We start from the raw sequence: 22,769 nt of genomic DNA, 5'->3' as shown, positions 1-22,769 counted from the left end.
ATGACAAAGTCTCGCCATCCTCACTTTCAAGGAGCATTTTGGCTATACTTCCTCCAAGACAGACTTGTTTGTTCTCCCGGCAGTCCATGATATATTCAATATTCTTCACCAACACCATAATTCAAAGGCATCAATTATTCAGTTTTCCTTATTCATTGTCCAGCTTTCACACGCGTATGAGGCCATTGAAAATAACATGGCTTGGGTCAGGCGCACCTTAGTCCTTAAAGTGACTTTTGCTTTTGAAAAAGAGGTCTTTCGCAGCAGATTTGCCCAATGCAATGGGTCTTTTGATTTCTTGACTGCTGTTTCCATGGGTGTTGATCATAGATCCAAGTAAAATGAAATCCTTGACAACTTCAAACTTTTCTCCATTTATCATGATGCTGCTTATTGGTCCAGTTGTGAGGATCTTTTTCTTTATATTGAGGTGTAATCCATACTGAAGCCTGTAGCGTTTGATCTTCATCAGTAAGTGCTTCAAGTCCTCTTCACTTTCCACAAGCAAGGTTGTGTTAGCTGCATGTTGCAGGTTGTTAATGAGTCTTCCTCCAACCATGATGCCATGATCTTCTTCATACAGTTCACCTTCTAGGATTATTTTCTCAGCATACAAATTGAATAAATATGGTGAAAGGATACAACACTGACACACAACTTTCCTGATTTGAACTACACAGAATCTCCTTGTTCAGCTCGAACTACTTACTGCTTCTTCATCTATGTACAGGTGCCTCATGAGAACAATTAAGTGTCCTGGAGTTCCCATTCATTGATCCACATAGTTAAATGACTTTGCATAGTCAATAAAACACAGGTAAACATCCTTCTGGTATTCTCTGCTTTCAGCCAAGATCCATCTGACCTCAGCAATGATATCCCTCATTCCATATCCTCTTCTGAATCCAGCTTGAATTTCTGTCAGTTTCCTGTTAATGTCCTGCTGCAACCATTTTTGAATGATCTTTAGCAAAATTTTACCTACTTGTGATATTAATGATATTGTTTGGTAATTTCCACATTCTCTTGGATCACATTTCCTTGGAATAGGCATAAATATGGATCTCTTCCAGTTGATTGGTCGGGAAGCTACCTTCCAAATTTCCTGGCAGAGATGGGCAAGTACCTCCAGAGAAGCATCCCTTTGTTGAAACATCTCATTTTGCATTCCATCAATTCCTAGAACCTTGTTTTTCACCAGTGACTTCACCAAATGCTTGGTCTTCTTCCTTTGATACCATCAGTTCTTGATCATATGCTACCTCCTGAAATGTTTGAACTTCAACCAATTCTTTTTGGTTCAGTGACTCTGTGCGTGCCTTCTATCTTCTGTTGATGCTTCCAGAGTGGTTCAAAATTTTGCCCGTAGAATTCTTCAAAATTGCACCACAAGACTTGGATTCTTTCTTCAGTTTTTTCAGCTTGAAAAATTCTGTGCGTGTTTTTCCCTTTGGTTTTCTAACTACAGGTCTTCACACATTTCATTATAATACTTTGTCTTCTCAATTAGCCCTTTGAAATCTTTTGTTCAACTCTTTTACTTCAGCATCCCTCCCATTTGCTTTAGCTACTCTGCATTCAAGAGCAAGTTTCAGAGTGTCTTATGACATACATTTTGGTCTTTACTTTCTTTCCTATCTTTTTAATTATCTTTTCCTTCTTCATGTATGATGTCCTTGATATCATCCCACAGCTGGTCTGGTCTTTGGTCATTAGCCTCCAGTGCATCAAATCTATTCTTGAGATGGTTTACAAATTCAGTTGGGATATACTCAAGAATGTATTTTGGTTCTCGTGGATTTGTTTTAATTTTCTTCGGCTTCAACTTAAACTTGCATAGGAGCAATTGATGGTCTGTTCTACAGTCAGCTCCTGGCCTTGCTCTGACTGATGATTTTGAGCTTCTCCATCATTTCTTTCCACAGATACATTTGATCTGATTCCTATGTATTCCATCTGGTGAGGTCCATGTGTACATTCACTATTTATGTTGCTGGAAAAAGGTATTTGCAATGAAAAAGTCATTGGTCTTGCAAAATTCTATCATCTGATCTCCGGTGTCGTTTCTATAACCAAAGCTATATTTTCCAACCATTTTCCAACCACTGTTTCTTCTTCTTTGTTTCTGACTTTCAAATTCCAATCACCAGTGATTATCACTGCATCTTAATTGCATGTTTGATCAATTTCAGACTACAGATGTTGGTAAAAGTCTTCAATTTCCTCATCTTTGGACTCAGTGATTGGTGCATTATTTGAATAATAGTCATATTAATTGGTCTTCCTTGTATGCATATACGTATTATCCTATCACTGACAGTGGGTTGTTTTGTTTTGTTTTTCAGGATAGATCTGAAATGTCCTTTTTGACTATGAATGTGATGTCATTTCTATTCAATTTGAATTCCCTCCGTGGCAGACCATATGATTGATTCAAAATGGCCCATACCAGTCCGTTTCGGCTCACTAATCCTTAGGATAGTGACCTTTACACATTCCATTTCATTTTTGATCACTTTAAATTTTCCTAGATTCTTACAAAGAAAATTCAGCTTAGATATTTAAAAGGTCAGAGTCCTGGTGGTACAGGACTTCACCAACAGGTTGGCAGTTCGAATCCACCAGCTTCTCCTTGGAAACCCTATGGGGCAATCTACCTTTTCCTATAGGGTGGCTATGCGTCCAAATTGACTCAATGGCAAGGGGTTTGGTTGTCTTTTTTTTTTTTTTTTTGTATTTAAAAGGGTAATTAAATGGGGGAGGAGACAGAAACATTGAGTTAAAAATGAAATTATCTAAACAAGTTGAGAAAAGAGACTGTCTTTTCCAATGAAAAGATAAAATCAAATGTATGTCATTTGTATCATAGCCCTCTCCACAACATGCTTTCGTCAGATTTAGGAAGTTCAAGTTTAGTGAAGTTTAAGAAGTCATTTTGCTTTCAATTTACTAGTATACTTTTTGAGAAAATACAGTCTGAAGAGTAGATAGGTAGTAAAATAGATAATGTTTCCTTTACAGTCAAGGCTGAGGTATTTGAATTTACTCAGTTGGCTGTTGTTGAACCTGGGCTTGTATCCTTTTTTCAGATAATGACTTCATACCTGCTGGGCAGAGGAGTTCTGTTTGGATTAGCTCTTTCCCCCCAAGTAGTCATGCAAATATCTAGAAAAGCAGAAAGGCTCTGATAATTAACCTCAGAAGTAACATCCTATAATTTTTCTATACTTTATTCATTAGAAGTTCATCACTAGGTTCATCGTAAACAGGAGGGGAAAAGATTACACAAGGGCATAAATCCTGGTGGGGTTGGGGGAGATCACTGGGAACCATGTCGTAAGCTGCCTACCACAGTCTGCTCAGACCCCAGTGAAGCATGTCCCTTCTACATGAAAAATACCTTCACGCACTACCCAGGTCTCCAAAAATCTCATGCCTGTGTAGGTATACTTTTTCTTGTAACTTACAAATAACTCCATGAGAATTGTCAGTTGCCAGACTTATAGTTTCTCTTCTTTACAAATGTCTACTCTGGTATCTGGAATGTGACCAACCACCAAAGGCAAAAGCTCTGATTACGAAGTTAAGGTTGATATCCAAAGTTAAGACAAATGAGATCAACTCAGTAAGAATCATTAACAGTGTGAAATAATTTTGCTTTATCATTTTAATAACAAATGAATTAGAAAAATACTGTTTTATATAGTTAACTTAGAATCATAACGTCTTCAGAAACAAAGGTTGAATATAATAAGGGCCACCTCTGCTGGCTCATGGTCAAAAAACAGTAATATACTTGGAGGGACAAACACACGCCTTCCTGCTGAGATGTCCCTGAGGCCAATGATCACTCTTCGGGATGACAGGCAGTACTAACGGTAAACCCTCAGCAGTGTTGGCTCTTGGCCAGTTCCCAAACAGCCTCTGTTGAGGACACCTGCCCAGATGCCCCCTGCAGATGCCACATGTTAGCTTAGGAGGCCTGGCTGGAGAAGGGCTCCAGCAATCCTGCCCACTTAAAGCAGCCTAACAGATGTGAGCCCTTTTGGTAGGTTTCTTTAAAATAAAAGCACACTGCCCACTCAATACTGCCTTTCAGCTTTCCTGGGGTTGGGTCTACTACAATCTTGAAAATGCATTATCTAATATTCAAAAGAAATTTATCTATACTCTAATTCCGTGTTTTAACACTCTGTTTGTGTCTTGTACACATATTCCCTTTTCCAACTTGAACTGTATATATTTTGTACAAGTTTACAATTGACAATAATTTATACAGTGAAAAATAATGAAAAATATAGAACAGTGAATTCAGTGAGTATCAGTATAGAAAAAAGTAAATCCAGGTTGGTTGCCTGTTGGTATAAATGTGACTGACATGATTCATTAGTCTAAAAGCATGGTTTTTCTCTGAATGGGGTGGGGAGAATTGGAGCCCTAGTGACACAATGGTTAAGTGCTCAGCTATTAACCAAAAAGGTTGGCAGTTCAAATCTACCAGCTGCTCCTTGGAAACCCTATGGGGCAATTCTACTATGTCCCATGGGGTCAGTTGCTATGACTCGTAATCAACTCAACTGCAAAGGGTTTGGTTTTCGGTATTTGGGTTAGAGAGACTACTGAATGAGTGCAAACCTATTCTAAATCTGAATCTCTCATTTCTGTCAGTTGAGAAAAGTTTCCCCTTCTTTATGATGCTTTACTTTCATTTGCCAGAATTATGTCATAATTTTTTTTTTTTTTTTATGTGTAGAAATCTAAAAGGACTATGAATGTGAATGGCAACCATCTCCCAGACAAGGGCATCATATAACGTGTAAAATCATACGCAGTGGACTTGATCTGATTGTCCCAAGATGGAAAGAATATCTAAGGTGGAAAGCCATCAATACAACCAGAGGCAAGACTTGCCCAAATTACTTAGGGAAGATTATGTATTTGAATCCTATGTACCGTTCAAAAAGAGTTTGTCCATCTGATTTAGGAATGAGATCTACAGATCACTGAAGAGATAGATCAATAGTGAAAAAGTTTGTCTAGGAGATGTAGCTTAGAAGTGTTTACCTTTACAGTGCCATTTCTCCTATTCTTCCTTATTTTCTTTCCCCTTATTTTTTTTTCCACATCAAATTACCACTTTGTCAAAGAGCTCCACATTCATTTCTAACTTTTCACATGTACTTAACTGTTACATTTCAATAGTTAATTTTTTTTTTTTTTTGACTAAGGACATTTTTGTTAAATTTAATGAGAATATTTGCACAGTTTACCAAATGAACTTCATCTGTATTCACCATAACATGAACAACACAGAAAATTGACGTTCTGGATTCCTGGTATGATGGGCTAGGCTACTCACCTAAATTCTTTCAACAAAAAAATGGAAAAATTACATTTTCAATCACTTTGATAGCATTAAAAACATTGAGCTGCTGAAAAGACAGAGGGAAACTGTGAGGAAAATTCCATTTTAAATAAAACCTTATAACCAGAAAGTTAGGGAAATTATCACCTATGTTGCATATGACCTAAGAGCCTTTGCCAATATCTAATACTTGGATTTTCTTCTAATTCGTGATTGCTCAGGGATAGATGCCCCAGTGAAAGTGGGGAGTCTCACAGGCAAAGTTTTTCCCACCATGTTGAAATTTTTAAAGCTATGTGCTTAAGATAAGAGTTTAGACAGGAGTCTAAACTCTAAAACCAATCTCATCCCTCCGTTTCAGGCACTGTAGAGAAGGCTGCATTGAAAATGAGCAGAGTTGAAGAGAAAAAGACTAAAAAAGAAGAAAAACAAGTTATACCTCTGTTTCTACACTCAGCTCAAGGCCTCAACCTCTCCATCAGGTCCAGATGTGGTTTTCATGGTTGGGTTACCTATCACTTTAAAATATAGGTTAAATGTCTTACCCACCATACGTCCACTATTCAGTGGCAGAGTAGGAACACAAGTTCTACAGTAAATGCACCCATTAGGAAAATGAAGAATAGATGATTTATTTAGACTTATTGGCCGTCAGTGGTCTATGCTAACAAAGAATTATGTCAGGCAGGCATTGTGATTACCGTCTGTCCTGTCGGTTGATCTAAAAGAGACCATTTTAAGTATCACCCACGGAACTCACAAACATTAGGAATTAACTGCAACATCCAAATGTCTTGGGAAATTCTTATATCTGTGTCTCTCATATCTGTTCTTCTTAGCATATTTACCTCAATTATTTTTTCCCTTCAATCTTCCTCTACTTTTTGTCTAGTTAATACAAAGTTTAGTGATCAACAGCTTCAGTGTTTGCATATAACTGAAGGCCAAGTCTTGTTAGCTTTAAAAGACATCTCTTGCTTAATTCCTATGCAAAATTGGGGAGTATTCCAAACACAAATTCTCCACCCAAGTGGAGACAGCTCAGTTGGCTGAGTGGAGGTCAGGTGTTCTTCCATAATCCAATCAACTTCGGTCAAGGAGGGAGCATCATGCTGCGAAAAATGGCTGCCTGAAGTTCCCCTACAATAATCAGGGGGCAAGTAAGAAGGGCTAAATATAGGAAAGACAGTTTATCAGCCGCTCATTATGTATCTATGCAATATGACTAATACACCCTAGCCATATTTTGAAAAATTGTCATAATATAAAGTATAAAATAAATATCTTCTAAATAGAGCCTCCAAATTAAAGTATTATGTGTCATACAGCTTATCTCACTATGCATGCAAGTACAGTTTTTGAACACTTATTATGCACTGCGTATATGACAGATCTGGTTTCTGGATATCTAGATTTACACGGTTATTGTGGGCTCATTTCTGGAGCATGGAAGTGCATGGAAGTGCAAAGTACACCTAGATAGAACCCAAACCACAGTGTTACATGGCTGTTTCTATTGCTGACTCTTCTATATTGCTACAAGACTTCAAGGGAATCTCTGAAAAGCACCCTTAAGGTTCACGGCAGAAAAAAAAGGACCTGTCAGATTGTCAGGAGGCCTCCTAAAGATGCCCTATACCTTCAGGCAACTTGGCTCTTTCAATTGAATTGAAAGTATTATCACAGTAACAATATCCACATCCATTCTAAATCCCACTCCTCCATCACTTAATCTGACACGTGAAAGATTAACAATTTTTCTCCTCTTAGAGTTTTATACTTTAATTTTACAATACCCAAAGGAATATATATTTTTTTAAATTGTATTTAGACTATTTCAAGTCCAGCCTGTCTTCCAGACAAGGGAGTTAGCAATTGCCATGATGAAAGCTGGTTGAGGGCATGATTAAAATGATTATTTTTCTAAGTTTCTCACTGTGCTGGGTACATGCAAGACTTGACTACAAAGTAAAGTTCCAGTTTCCATTATAAAACAGCCTTATCTTATAGTCAAAAGACCACAGGTCAGACAGCGGCATGACAAATTCTCCCCAAAGTCTGAGAATAACTTTAGAGACAAAAGGATTGCCAGTGAAAAGATTATTAGAGTAAGAATCTATAAATCTAGATATTGGAGCCTTAGTTTTCTGTAAAACATATAGTAACAACTGTTTATCCTACTTCAAAAGACCCTTGTAAAATTCAAATAACCTGTGCTCAGTAATTGCGTACAGTCTGGGAGATGATTATAATGGTTATAAACAAGATATTCAGTATTAGGGTGAAGGCCAAATTCCATAAGTGTGACTACTCTCTAGTTTTCTCCTGAAGAGATGAAAACAATTTTAATAACAGGAAACCCCATATCATCACTGAAATCCTTCTACCCCCTTAACTGAAGTTTGGAAGCATGAAGTGGGAAATGACTCAGGAGCTACGAGTCAAACGCAAAAGTGAAGCAGCTATTCATAACATAAACTCCAAAGAAAATAGCTTGTTGAGAGAGGGACAGAAGGTTGGAGGCCTCAAGACGGAAATAACAGGCTCACTTTTCTGGGACTCTATCCCGTGGGTGACGTTACAAGACAACCCGCACGTGCAGCCCGTGACACACAAGGTCTGACATCTCTCTCTCAAGTAGTTTCTCAAGACCCCACCATAGGGGTGGCATCCTGAATATCTCTAAGTTGTTTTTCAGGACTCCACCATAGGGGGTGGTGTTACAAGATAACCCACATCCTGGACTCCTGTGCATGAAGTTCTCAATATCTTCCCTACAAGCTGTTTTCCAAAAATAAACAGAATCAGTTGATCCCTGGGACATGCGCGGTGAGAATGGGTGAGACCTTACAGTCGTGTCAAGTGGCCGTGGAGACCGTGCGGTGGTGACGTGACATCGTCCAAACTGACTCCACCTTGGATTCCAGATGTGCACGCAGCTAATTTCTTAACCCCTCTATTTCTCAGAAAGTCCCACCTTTTTCCCCAAGAAGCAATGAATAAAACATGAGATCCTTCCCTCCTAAAACCCCTTATAAACTCCAAGAAAACTTCCACTCAGGGAGAGACTGGAGGCTAGCCTAGGCAGAAGCCCCTCTCTGTCCCTCCCTCACGAGCCTTTGCTTTTTTTCTGTCACCTTTGTTTGTGTGGAAACTCTGAGCCTCTCCTGGTCATTCTTGGTCAGGAGAAGGCAAGAACCTAGGCAGGACTTTGTCCCAAGCTGGGAAGCCTTGCCCTACAACATTGTCACAGGGCTCTCTGACCTGTGAGGTAGGACAGTAATGTAAGGATATTTCATAACATACATTGGTTAAGGCCCCCCAATAGACCACTAATGTTGACTTACGTAACATCTGATAGAGTTATTCCCAATTTCCAGTACTAGATGAAGTAAATCCGCCCCTGAACTGAAACCACTAAATGAGGATAAAAACCCACCCACTGCCGTCCTAAACGAGGATATATGAAAGAATTTGGCAGCTCTGAAGACTAAGCATTCAAGTCTCCATTAAAAAAATAATTTTATGAAATTAAAAAAATCATTAAATATGGCATTTGTTTTGTACTCTTGATGAATTTAAAAGAGAGCAGTCTCTCACGAAAAGCTAGTAATATGAGGACAGAAAATAGTTCTCAGATTTCAAAAGCATTATAGTACAATTGAATAGCCAGGGATCACAAGGTTTTGGATACTGAAGAAAAGCAAATTAAGGTACAAAAGACCAACTCAGGGAACTGCCAGGATAAACAGGGAAAGAACATTATTAAAGTTAGGATAAGGAAGGACAATCAGGATATTCAAAACACATGGCAAGAGCTTCAGAAGGAAGAGAGAAGCAGATGGGCAAGAAACCATAACCAAAGAAGTAAAAAAAAGTTCTCCAATCTGAAGAAATACTCCCGTTTACAGATGAGAAGTGCTCACAAATTAACAGCAGAATTTAACGTTTAAAAAGGCTCACACTAATGCATATTCTGAAACATCTAAACTTCAAAGATAAAAGATACACCATAGGCATGAAGAGCTAGAAAAAGCATCAAGGCAAAACGAAACAGAAGACAACGGCTAACGACCTCTGGAGATGCAGGATAGAGTAGAGAAGTTAAAATAGCACATTATAAGTAGCAATATTACAGAGGAGCCCTGGTGGTGCAGTGCTTAAGAGCTTGGCTGCTAACCAAGGGGTCACCAGTCCAAACACACCAGCCACTCCTTGGGAACCCTATAGGACAGCTCTGCTCTGTCTTTTAGGTTCGCTATGAGTTGGAACTGACCCGGCAGCAACTGGTTTTTTATATTACAATACTTTTGAAAATCTAGAAAAGTGAATCATTTTCTAGAAAAACACAAATCACCAAAATTTACCCAAATCTTTACAAATCTTGAAAAGACAGGATTGATGAGGCAGCAGAACCAACAGGGCTTACAGCTAAATTCTAACTAAATTTAAAAAACAGATAATTCCAATGTTATTTAAACTCTTCCAGGGTATACAAAAAACAGGGAAATATCTGATTTTATAGAAATATCATAAATTAAAGCAATAACTGATGAGAACCGATGTTCATTCATACATAAATACGGATTTCTAAATAAATGATTAGCAGTTAGAACACAATGCTGTGTTAAATAATAATGCGTTAACATGTAGGTTTATTCCGGAAATGTTAGTGTGATTCAATTTCAAAATAATCTCTCCTTTTAATAAATCACACTCTCATGGACTGAACTGTGTCCTCCCCAATAAGTACGTGTCAGCTTGGTTAGGCCATGATTCCCAGTATTGAGCGATTGTCCTCCATTTTGTGATTTTCCTATGTGTTATAAATCATAATCTCTGCCCGCGGTTAAAGAGGGTTAGGGTGGGATGTAACACCCTTGCTCAGGCCACATCCCTGACCCAGCATAAATGGAGTTTCCCTGGGGTGTGGACTATACCATCTTTTATTTTACAAGAGATGAAAGGAAATGGAAGTGTGGAAGTGAGCTGAGAGTGGGGGACCACATACCACCAAGAAAGAAGCACTGGGAGTAGAGCTTGTCCTTTGGACCAGGGTTCCTGTGTAGACAAGCTCCTAGTCCAGAGGAAGACAGATGAGAAGGACCTTCCTCCAGAGCCATCAGAGAGAGAAAGCCTTCCCCCGGAGCTGATGCCCTGAATTTGGACTTCTAGCCTACTAGACTGTGAGAAAATAAATTTGTTTTTGTTAAAACCATCTACTTGTAGTATTTCTGTTATAGCACCACAGGATGACTAAAACACACATCAATATACTGAAAAAGAAAAATTATATGTTTTTACTGGTAGGTGTATAAAAGACATTTGAAAGAATTAAGTAGCTATTTATAATATAAATTCAAGAGTGAAATAGGAATAGAAACACATAAAGACTCTTGAGTGAGAATTCTGGAAGGCCCTGGAGGTTAATTTCCTTCCCATTTTTGGACTGCCAGCCCAGAGTTGGTCCCAGAGGTCTGTATTATTAGCTCAGTGGAAGAGAGGATGGTGCCAGATATGGGCCCCAGAGGCTCCCTCTTTCGTTTAAAGCCACATTGGAAAAAGAGGGTGTCCAATGCTACCTGGTAACCTCGCTCCCCAACCCTACAAACATGTAGACCATTATGCAGCAATAATCCTCTCAATTAGAACGCTGGGTATGATGGCGTGCAGTGTATCCAGGTCTGCCCCGCCCTATGGGATAATGAGAGCTGGCAGAATTATATGTGCTCTAAAAGCTCTGTCTTAAACCTGTTTTCTGTCTAATAAACTCATTTTATATCTGCACTATATGGTGCTCGTCATTTGTGCCCCCAAACTTTCTTCAAGACAACTATTTATGGAAAAAGCACCATAAGGAATATTTTAATAACACCATTAATGGTCTTAGTGTTATACCAAGACAATTCAAAATACAGGTATCCCTGTTATCACCATTATTATTAATATTGTCTTGAGACTTAGCTGAATCTTTAAAAAAAATAAAGCAAGAAAAATTAATTAATGCAAACATTATCAAAGAAAAGCTAAGCATATAGGTTAAAGTCTGAATAATACATCCTCTTAGGACTATAGCACTCATCAAAAAGGGTGAGAAATGAGTTCTGAAATATGGTTCAGGTTTTTCAACTTGTTGATAGAAACAAAATATACAATTTCCTCATCTATTTTTTTTCCATCTAGATTTGGCAAGAAAAAAAGAAAAGAAAACATCATCAGTATAGAAAAATAAATAATAAGTACATAAAGGAATATAAATATAATTATAGCCAATTATAAAAATTGTAAAATAATCATTAACAGGAAGCAAAACATAAGATGAAAGGGAAAATAATAAGCATCAATAATTCTAATCCTATAAATGTGAATTTGTTAAAACTGTCTTTAGCCCATGCCAGTATAAATGAAATGAAATGATACAGAAAGATTGAAAAGATAATTGTTGTTAGTTGCTGTCCCTTTGGCTCCAGCTCATGGTGACCCCGTGTGTAACAGCAAGAAGCCTTGCCCGGTCCTGAGCCGTCTTCGTGATCACTGGTAGGAGTCCGTTGTCGTGGCTGTTGTGTCAACACGTCTCCTTTAGAGTTTTCTTCATTTTTTTGTTGGCCCTTTACTTTACCAAACGTGATGATCTTTTCTATCTAGTTGTTGGTCTTTTCTGATGACATTTCCAAAGTAAGTAAGCTGAAGGTATAGAGATAGGCTCAAAGAGGCAACAGAAATGGAGAACTGAGTTGGCATTGTTATGACACACACACACACACAAAAACTCATGGAATATAATATTGACGATGCAAAAAGCATTACTTTTTACTAACAAAATATAATCAGCAATAAGAATAAAAGTTATAATTTTACATATTAAAAATTTAACACAATACTTAAAATAAAGTGGCTAAAATAAACTCAGCCAAATCACAATTACATTTTGAGAGTGTACTGTGACGTTTCTCTTAGAATTTGAAAAATAAGATGAAAAATAAAATAGGTTAATTATGATTCAAATAGCATTTTAAATAAAAATATGTTGTACCTATGTACAGATAAAACAACTTCTACTCAAAGGCCAATACAAGAGTTTGAAAATTCATCATATAAGAAGTAACAAAGTAAACACCAATAAATTTTGTAGCACACAGGATATATTCACAGGAGACAATTCAATAAAGCTAGGCAGAATGATTTGTTTTTAAAAAATCAATAAAATAGAACACTTGCAAATGTGAATTATGAAATTAGGAGAAGAAAATTCAGAAGTGATAAAAATATAAAATTTTTGAAAATATCTAATAAATTTGAAAATCTGCATTGAAATTCCTAAGTATTTTAAGAAAACATATAAAACCCAGTAAGAAAACATATACATATATCTAAAATTTATCTAAGAATGAGAAGAAAATTTGGTAGACTAAAACTAAGGAAGAAAATGATAAAAATAGTCAAAGACCTGTGCCCTAAAAGACTTCAAATGCACAAAGTTTGGGGCACAACAGAAGCCACTTAATGAATTTATTTAAGTTCTTGAACATAAAAATCACTGTTGGAAGTTTCCCAACTTATCGCATAGTTTTATTGAGTGCCATAGTATATACTAGACAACTCTAGAACTAAAATGGAAACTATGAACATAACTCAATTAATATATTTGCAAAAGACACAAAGGAAAATCTACCAAAATTCAGTTGTATAATTAAGAAAATGCTTCCTGACTAAGATTTGTCATAGAATTATAAAGGAATTTCAACATTACAAGAGCTATTATTAAAATTTATCAGATTAATGATTTTTAAAGGAGAAGAAACACATTTCATTTTTCATACAGGAAACAAAATCATTCCACAAAACTAAGTATTCACTCATAGTTTTAAAATCTATTAATACAAAAAAAAACAAAAAACAAACCCATTGCTGTTTAGTTGATTCTGACTTAAAGTGACTCAATAGGACAGAGTAGAACTGCCCTCATAGGGTTTCCAAGGAGTGCCTGGAGAATTTGAAATGCCAACCTTTTGGCTAGCAGCTGAATTCTTAACCACTGAGCCACCAGGGTTTCCTCTATTACTACAGAACACTGGAAATTGAAGGCTATTTCTCCAAAACATTTAATAAGTATTAAATTTAAGTAATGCACTTAAATTGTTAAGAGTAGTGATAATTCAAGATGAACCCTATCCTTGCTATTATTTCTGGAGATTATAAACAAAACAGCAGGACAAGGAATGAAATAAGAAGTATATTCTTAGAAAGGGACAAGGTAAAAAAAAATCAGTGTTTGAAGATAAAATATTCTACCAAAAAAAAAGAGAAAGAAAAAACCCAACAACAACAAAAAGAAGTAACTGAAAGAAGGAATAAATAGAAATTATGAAAAGTTTACTAAGGCAGTTGCATGATAGAGCTGCAAAAGTCAATTAAGTTTCTAACTTATTCTTACTAGACCGATTGCTAATTGGTTGGAAAACGTGTTAGAAAAAAACTCATTAAAAACAAAAACAAAAAGTGAGAAGTGTCTAGGGAGAAAACTGACAAGAAATGTACAAGATGGAGATTGACAGAGGGTAAAACATTAACAAGGTTTTTTTCAAAGAAGATGTGGTAACAACATTTTTATAAAAATAATATTCCTGGATCAAAAGATTTTCTGTAAAGATGAGAAGTCTCTCTAAATTAACATAGACATTTAGGCAAATTAAGTGAAATCTTAGAATAAATTACAAAAAGATCCTTTGCACTGCTAATTATCAACCTGTATCCATTCTCCCTTTCTTCCTTTTAGTAACAGAACCCTAGAGTATTTGCTGGACAAATGCCTGGGATTTGAATGTTAGGGTCAAGAGCTTGAGCATTCTTCTATTGGAAGCCCTTGGTTGAGGAGTGGAAGTGATGAGATTTGTTTTTTTGTCTTAGGTAGATCACTAGGTTACTCTGTGGGGCACTGATGTTGTGAGTCAGTAAAGGAGACCAAGTAGGAAGGAGATGATGGTGACTTCAAGCAGCCTGATGGTAATTAAGTAAACGGATGGAGGACATGTTTCAGAGGTTAAATTCATACCAATTACTTATACATAAAGGAGCCCTGGTGGCGCAGTGGTTAAGCAGTCATCTGTTAACTGGAAGGTCGGAGGTTTGAACCCACCAGTGGCCCCATGGGAGAAAGATGTGGTAATCTGCTTCTGTAAAGATTATGGCCTTGGAAACACTATGGAGCAGTTCTACTCTGCCCTATAGGATTGCTGTAAGTCAGAATAGGTTTAACAGCACAGAAAAACAACACTTGTACATGAAATGCCAAGGGTGCAGGAAAAGAAATTCAAGGATGATACCTAGATATTTTTTGTGTGTAACAAAATAAAAAGTGCTGCCATTTCAGAAGGAGGATCAATTATTCCATTTGTTCATTATAAGATTGAAATGCTTACTAAATATTAAAGTGGAGCTGTCGAGCAAGGAGTTTGATATATTGGATGTCCTGCTGAGGAGTGGTCAGGTCTAGAATTAAGACCAATTAGTCATTACCATAGAGATAGTCTTCAAAATAGTTAGGCTGGATGAGATCAAAAGGGACATACTTATTAACAGAGAACAGAAGGGGGCTCAGTGCTATTCTATTGGGAATTCAGATATTAGAGGGCAAATAGGTATATGGCATGAGACTATTTTTTTTTTTTACTAGCTTAAATTTTGGAAACAACAACATCAAGTATATTCGACAAAATCCAGAAGCAAATACCCCATTCTTACATAACATATCTCTGGCTACCAGGAATAATATCTATGCCTGATGCAAAAAATTTATTTCTTTCTACCAATACTTCATAAAATTATTACAACATAATGAAATATTTGAACAACCTCACTGCCTTAATCAAATTTATAAGAAATGTTAACCCTTTATCAGGTATTGTGCACACAGTTCAACACATTATCAAAAGACAACTCACAGTTTTAGATATAAACAATGAAGTGATTTGAAGGTGATTATAGATATTTATTTGCAAACACAAATCCTGCCAAAAATATCATATTTGTAGCAATAGAGAGATTGCACATGTCTAGAATTAGAGCATTCATGGGTGAAGCTGACTTTTCCATTTTATCACCACGCTCCTTGCCCACCATTTCATTCTTAAACAAGATGGCGCATAACCATTGATCTCACCGTAAAGCTTCAGGTCAGGCTGCATTCACTGGTCTTTTACTAGCAGTATAAAGTTAGACACACTTCTTAAACTCCTTGAACCTTGGTTTTCTTGTTTTTTAAAAAGGGTCGGTAGTATCAACCTTGTATAATTGTTAATGGGAATTATATGAGATTATGCAGTGTGAAAAGTGCTTAGCTTGGAACAGGACAGGATATTTAATGTCTATTTACCATGAGGGGAAGATCTCCCACCCAAACCCACCATCATCTTGCTTACATTTACAATAAAAAAAAAAAAAAGCCTCATTTCATTACTGAAGATATTTTCATCCAAAAGAGTGTGTCGCCCAGGGAAAAGAAAAAAGAGCTATTGAATCAAATATAGCTCTATTCAAATCCTTGATCCGTCACTAATTGCATGTGTGACCTATTGAAGTTTATGTTAATATCTTTGGGTTTATTTTCTGTTCTGTAACGCATGGATTATGTTAATAATCCAAAGGATTTGTGAAGGTAATTGAATTTAAACTATGAGCAGTGACTGAGACATAATGGCTTCTCAATAAAAGTGGGCAGCATCTATGATTCTAAGGGATGCCCTAGGTCATGCTGAAGCAGGGAGAAAGCCACAGCTTCAGCTCTCATTACTGATGACTTAGTTGAGAGTAACGCCGAATTAGGAAATATCATTTGATAAAAATTTGTGGAAGAATACGCAAATTGGCAAATTACAGCCCAAGGGCCAAATCTAGCCCTTCAACTGTTTTTGTAAGTAAAATTTTATTGGAACACAGTCACACTCATTTGTTTATGCATTGTTTATTGCTGCTTTCCTGCTACCATAACAGAGACCACGTGGCCAGCAAAGCCTAACGATTTAACGTCTGGTCCTTTACAGAAAAAGTTTGCCAATGCCTGTGCTAGATATATTTTAAAAGTCGAGCCAAGAGGATATACTGGTACGTAGGATGTGAGTTTAAGAGAAAAAACTAGAGACCAGAAGATTTTATACCTGAACAACTAGAAAGATGGAGCTGCTATCAACTGAGATGGCTAGGTAGAACAGATTTGGGGGAAGGAAAAGATCTGTTCAAAATAGGGAGAAAGTATGTGTCTGTAAATTTCCAGTGTTCCTTAGTGTGTAATCCTGTTAGTTTTAACATGTCTATTTCTTGTGAGCTTGGCAAGCTGGCTTCCATCCCTAAAAGATGAATCTACTCTCTATAGAGAAAGAAATCAGACTTTGGAGGATTGCCAACCGAGGTCCAGAAACTCATCAAGATAAATGCCACAGAGGTCTTCTTAATGCTCATTTCCTGGTGACGGTTCCCCTGTTCCTGCCACCATTTTAACTTCAATAGGTTGGACAATGATCCTACTGCCCACTGCCGTCAAGTCAATTCAGACTCATAGCGACCCTATAGACAGAGTAGAACTGCCTGATAGTTTCCAAGGCTCGCCTGGAGGATTCAAACTGCCGACCTCTTGGTTAGCAGCCTTAGCACTTAACCACTATGCCAACAGGGACAATGATAGACACAGCATATTGTCATTAATCCAGTATGATTCCTATTATACCGGGAAATGTATATTCCTAAGGAATTTAGGGGAGAATCCTCTGGATAGAAACTTTTAGGTGATTGGGAGAACAGCTCTGAAATGTCTGTGGGTCATAAATGTTTTTTTGAACAGTGATGTATCATTACTGTTTGGAGATTTTACAGATATCTGCTAAGAATTCCCTGAGATCAGACATTGCAGGTTTTTTGTAGTATCAGAGTTGTTTTTATTGTTAGTTGCCATCAAGTCTATTCTGTGTGACTTTTCAGAAGCGGTCTGCCAAGCCTGTTTCTCAAGGTGCATCCGGGTATATCTGAATAGCCAACCTTTCAGCTAGTAGTTGAGCAGCTAATTATTTTCACAAAACGGGGACCTACCATCAAAGTAAGCTTTACTAAATAGCCCATACCAGTGACTTATAGACCTCCACAAAAGCAAGTCCTTTGCTAACAGTCGTCTAGAAAATATTCTATTTGAGCAGAATTAAGTGTAAAACTTCCAGAACATTTAATTGTGATCAAGAGGAACCTGTACATAAATGAAGAGGCAGTCTTTTGAACAGAATATGAGGCTGCTGTGTGGTTCAAAATCAGGAAAGGTGTGCATCAGGGTTGTATCTTTTCACCATACCTAATCGATCTGTATGCTCAGCAAATAATCTGAGAAGCTGGACTCTATGAAGAAGTACATGGCATCAGGATTGGAGGAAGACTCATTAACAACCTGTGATATGTAGATGACACAACCTTGCTTACTGAAAGTAAGGAGGACTAGAAGCACACACTGATGAAGATCAAAGACTACAGCCTTCAATATGGATTATTCCTCAACATTAAACAAACAAAAAAAACCTCACAATTAGACCAATAAACAACATCATGATGAATAGAGAAAATATTGAAGTTTTCAAGGATTTCACTTTACTTGGATCCACAATCAGTGTCCATGGAAGCAGCAGTCAAGAAATCAAACGACGTAGTGCATTGGGAAAATCTGCACGAAAGAACTCTTTAAAGTGTTAGAATACAAAGATGTTACTTTGAGGACTAAAGTGTGCCTGACACAAGTCATGGTGTTTTCAATCACCTCACATGCATGCAAAAGCAGGACAATGAAAAAGGAAGACCAAAGAAGAATCGATGCCTTTGAATTACGGTGCTGGTGAAGAATATCGACTAGACCATGGACTGCCAGAAGAACAAACAAATCTATCTTGAAAGAAATATAGCCCGAATGCACCTTACAAGCAAGGAGAATAGACTACATCTCACATACTTCAGACATGTTCTCAGGGGAGATCAGTCGCTGGAGAAGGACATCATGCTTGGTAAGGTAGAGGGTCAGCAAAAAAGAGGAAGACCCTCAAGGAGATGAACTGGCACAGTGGCTGCAACAATGAGCTCAAACATAGCAACAATCATGAAGATGGCGCAGGACGGGACAGGGTTTTGGTCTGTTGTACATGGGGTCACTATGAATCGGGACCAACTCGATGGCATTGAACAACAGTAAGTGTAAAACAGTCCTTATTTCTTTGGTTTACTTTAAAAGTAGTAGGATAAGAGGAGCTGTGATGAGTGACTCAGGAGTGCAGCAAGAGAAAGGGAGTAAGTTCCTAGCTACAGCTTATGAAGAAATGACCCCAGGTGCAGAGGTTTTGAAAAGAGAAGTAGAATAAAAAAGAATTGCTGGCCGAACACCTCAAGCTGTGTGCAGCTACTACTGCGGGCTGAGAAGAGACGGAGAGCTATCAGCTTTTGCTGCTACAGCTTCAGTGTGACAGAAACAAGTGACATGTGACAGAGGACTGCAGCTGAGGTTTTATCTGGATATACCTTTATGCTCAGAAGCAGACACATATTATGGGCACCTAGAGACATGTCAAGAAAGCAGGTCATTCAAGTTTTCAGAGTTCCCCCATCCCTATTGAAATAGAATCTATTTTTCCATCTATTCATTCTTTCTTCCTTTCATTCAACTGCTATTTATGGGTCATCTGCTGTATTCCAGGAACTTGTGTGGAAAAAAGTAATAATAATGCTCTTATTTGGTGTGGGCTTATATTTATGATTGCTCTTTTGCATGCAATACCCCATTTTGTGTGGGGTTGATGAGGTGATCTAGGTAAATATTGGAGCCCTGGTGGCACAGTGGTTAAGAGATCGGCTGCTAACCAAAAGGTCGGCAGTTCAAATCCACCAATCATGCTTTAGAAACCCTATGGAGCAGTTCTACTCTGTCCTATAGGGTCATTATGAGTCAGAATCAACTCAAGGGCAATGGGTTAACAGGTCTGGGTAAATATTATACAGTTCTATGGGTGTAGATCCAGACACTTAGCATATAAATTACTTGCCAAACTAATATGCAAGTAAATGGGAAACCTGACACTAGAATACAGCGACCTACATGGTATGATGTCTATTTGATAGTAGAAAGCTGAGGAGTGGGGAGCAGAATAATTATGTTCTTCCTAAACAAAATGAAATAAAGAGAATAGAGGAAATCTTAACTGGGGAAAAGTACATTTAGAACCAGTTTTAGATTAGAGAGGTCAGCATGAATTTCCAGGCTTTCTCCTTTGACTTTCACCACAGTCTGATATTCTCTAGCTGTCTACCTGACTCGAGGCTGTCCTATGTGACAGTGGTTACCTAAAATGTTCAGACAAACAATATGTGAAACAGAAAAAAATTAACCTTTGTATAGTCCACATCCATGCATATGGAAAACAGTCGCTTATTTAAAGGCTATTCAGATTAACACAAATATTTTGAAATCATCCTCAGGATTCAATTTGTTTTTGTGCTTTATTTTGTCTGTAGAGTTTCAAGAAAATAATCATGAAGGATGCAAAGAAACAAGTGCAAATGCCAATTGATGTTGAAAGGCTTAATTTCCAATACTGTATTTTTTTCCCATAAATATAGACACAATTTTAAGGAAGGAAAGGTTTGTTTTTGTTGTTGTTAGGAGCCATCCAATCAGTTCCAACTCATAGCAAGCCTATGAACAATAGAATAAAACATTGCCTGGTTCTTTGCCATTCTTATAATCATTTCTATGTTTGAGCCCGCTGTTGCAGCCACTGTGTCAATCCATCTCGTTGAGGGTCTTCCTCTTTTTCACTGACCCTCTACTTTACTAAGCATGATGTCCTTCTCTAGGGACTGGTCCTTCCTGATAACATGTCCAAAGCACTTGAGATGGAGTCTCTTCATCCTCGCTTCTAAGGAGCATTCTGGCTGTACTTCTTCCAAGACAGATTAGTTTGTTCTTCTGGCAGTCTATGGTATATTCAATACTGTTCACCAAAACCATAATTCTAAGGCATCAATTCTTCAGTCTTCCTTATTCATTGTCCAGCTTTTGCGTGCATATGAGGCGACTGAAAACACCATGGCATGGGTCACGAGCATCTTAGTCCTCAAAGTGACATTTTTGCTTTTTAACACTCCAAAGAGGTTTTTTTGTAGCAGATTTGTGCAATGCAGTGAACCTTTTGATTTCTTAACAGCTGCTTTCATGGGAGTTGGTTGTGGATCCAAGTAAAATGAAATCCTTGACAACTTCAATATTTTCTCCATTAATCATGAAGTTTCTTATGGTTCAATTGGAGGATTTTTGTTTTCTTTATGTTGAGATGTAATCCATATGGAAGGCTGCAATCTTTGATCTTCATCAGGAAGTGCTTCAGGGAAAGCTAACTTCCAAGATTTACATAAACTCAGACTAAGCCATTTTAAAGGCTATAAGAATTAAATGTTGTGGAAGTCCCAACATATTCTCATTGTGCTCCTTAGGATGGAGTTCTTAAATCATTGTGTTCTGAACATTCGCAGTAGCTGCTGTCTTACATTTTCTCTCCTCAAAGCAGAGAAACTGGACTTACTGTCTTTCCGATCAATCCCTGTGCCCCAAGGTCAAATTAACATTCTAATATGAAAAGGTTAGAACAACTTAGTAATTCCTAATAAATTTTAGCATCTACATACCCTACTAGAGCTATTCACTCCTATGTACAAACCATGGATAAACCATGGCATATGTGCCAAAGAGACACGTGTAAGAATGTCCTTCAAAATTCTTTTTTTTTTTTTTTTATGTGCCAAAGAGACACGTGTAAGAATGTCCTTCAAAATTAGAGTGGCAAAAAAAAAAACTGGAAACAACACAAATGTCCATCATACAGAAAATGAATAATTAGATTGTGGTCTACATGTACAACATAACATTCAAAAACAAAGAAAATGGGTTACCTACAGCTACAGTTAGTAACATGGATGAATCTTGTGAACATAACATTGATGAAAAATATCAAAAGAAACTACACACTGTCTATGAAGCCATTTTTATAAAATTCATAAGTAAGAAAAAATATATTAAGGATGCATATAAGTATGGTTGGAGTCCCTGGATGGTGCGAGTGGTGAATGCTCTTGGCTGGGAACTGAAAGGTTGGGAGTTCAAGTCTACCCCAGGATATCTCAAAAGCAAGACCTGGAGGCCTACTTCCGAAAAATCGGCCACTGAAAAACCCAAAGGAGCACAGTCGTACATGAGTTCGGTTAAACATAAAACCATACAAAGAGGGAACTGTTAAACTCAAAATCCCAGTAAAATAGTGGTTACCTGGGAAAGGGGAGGCACGCAAGCTAGATTGAGCAGAAACGTGTGGTTCAGGCCCCTGAAGCTTCAGGAGTGATATTCGAATTCTTAAGTTACCTAACAGATTCATGGGGTTTCAATGTATTTGTATACTTCAAAATTATATACATTACACATTTCTCTTTTTATGTGTCAACTATTACATAATAATTTTTTTAATTAGCACATATAAGTTACATATTTACAAAAAGTAGGTGTACTTATGTTTACCAAAAAAAAAAAAAAGCCATTGCCATCGAATGGATTCTGACTCATAGCTACCCTATAGGACAGAGTAGAACTGCCCCATAGAGTCTCCAAGGGCAGCTGGAGGATTTAAAATAACAGCTTTTTGGTTGATACCCAAGCTCTTAACCACTGTGCCACCAGGGCTCCACTTATGTTTACAGGGGAAATATTTCAAATTATGTACACTTGGCTCTTCAGGTTTTTGCCTCAAAGGAATGGGTTTGAAAGTGAAGAGAAATACACATTATCATTATTATTCTTTACACAATTATTTATTTATTCTCTTATCTCAAGGAACATATATAATTTTTCAATATTTTGAATATATAAATAATATTAGGATAAAATAATATTTAAAAAAAATTTTTTAAATTTTACCCAGAGTAAAAATAATAATTTAATATAGAATAAATATATTATGGAGAAAAAGCCTGGAATAGCAATCACTTAATAAATGGTAGCTATTTTAATAATAATAAGGAAACCCTGGTGGCGTAGTGGTTAAGTGCTACGCCTGCTAACCAAAAGGCTGGCAGTTCTAATCTACCAGGAGCTCCTTGGAAACTCTATGGGGCAGTTCTACTCTGTCCTATAGCGTTGCTATGAGTTGGAATCGACTTGACGGCAATGGGTTTGGTTTTTTGGTTTTAATAATAATAAAGGATCCCAGGTGGCACAGTGATTAAAGCACTTGACTGTTAACTGAAAGGTTGTCAGTTTAAAACCATCAGTTCCTCCTCAGGAGAAAGATGTGGCAGTCTGCTTCCATGGAGATTTGCAGCCTCGGAAACCCTATGGAGTTGCTAT

This window comes from Elephas maximus, chromosome 12 (genome assembly GCF_024166365.1).
Source record: "Elephas maximus indicus isolate mEleMax1 chromosome 12, mEleMax1 primary haplotype, whole genome shotgun sequence".
Classification (NCBI taxonomy): domain Eukaryota; kingdom Metazoa; phylum Chordata; class Mammalia; order Proboscidea; family Elephantidae; genus Elephas; species Elephas maximus.
This window is presented reverse-complemented; position numbering follows the sequence as displayed.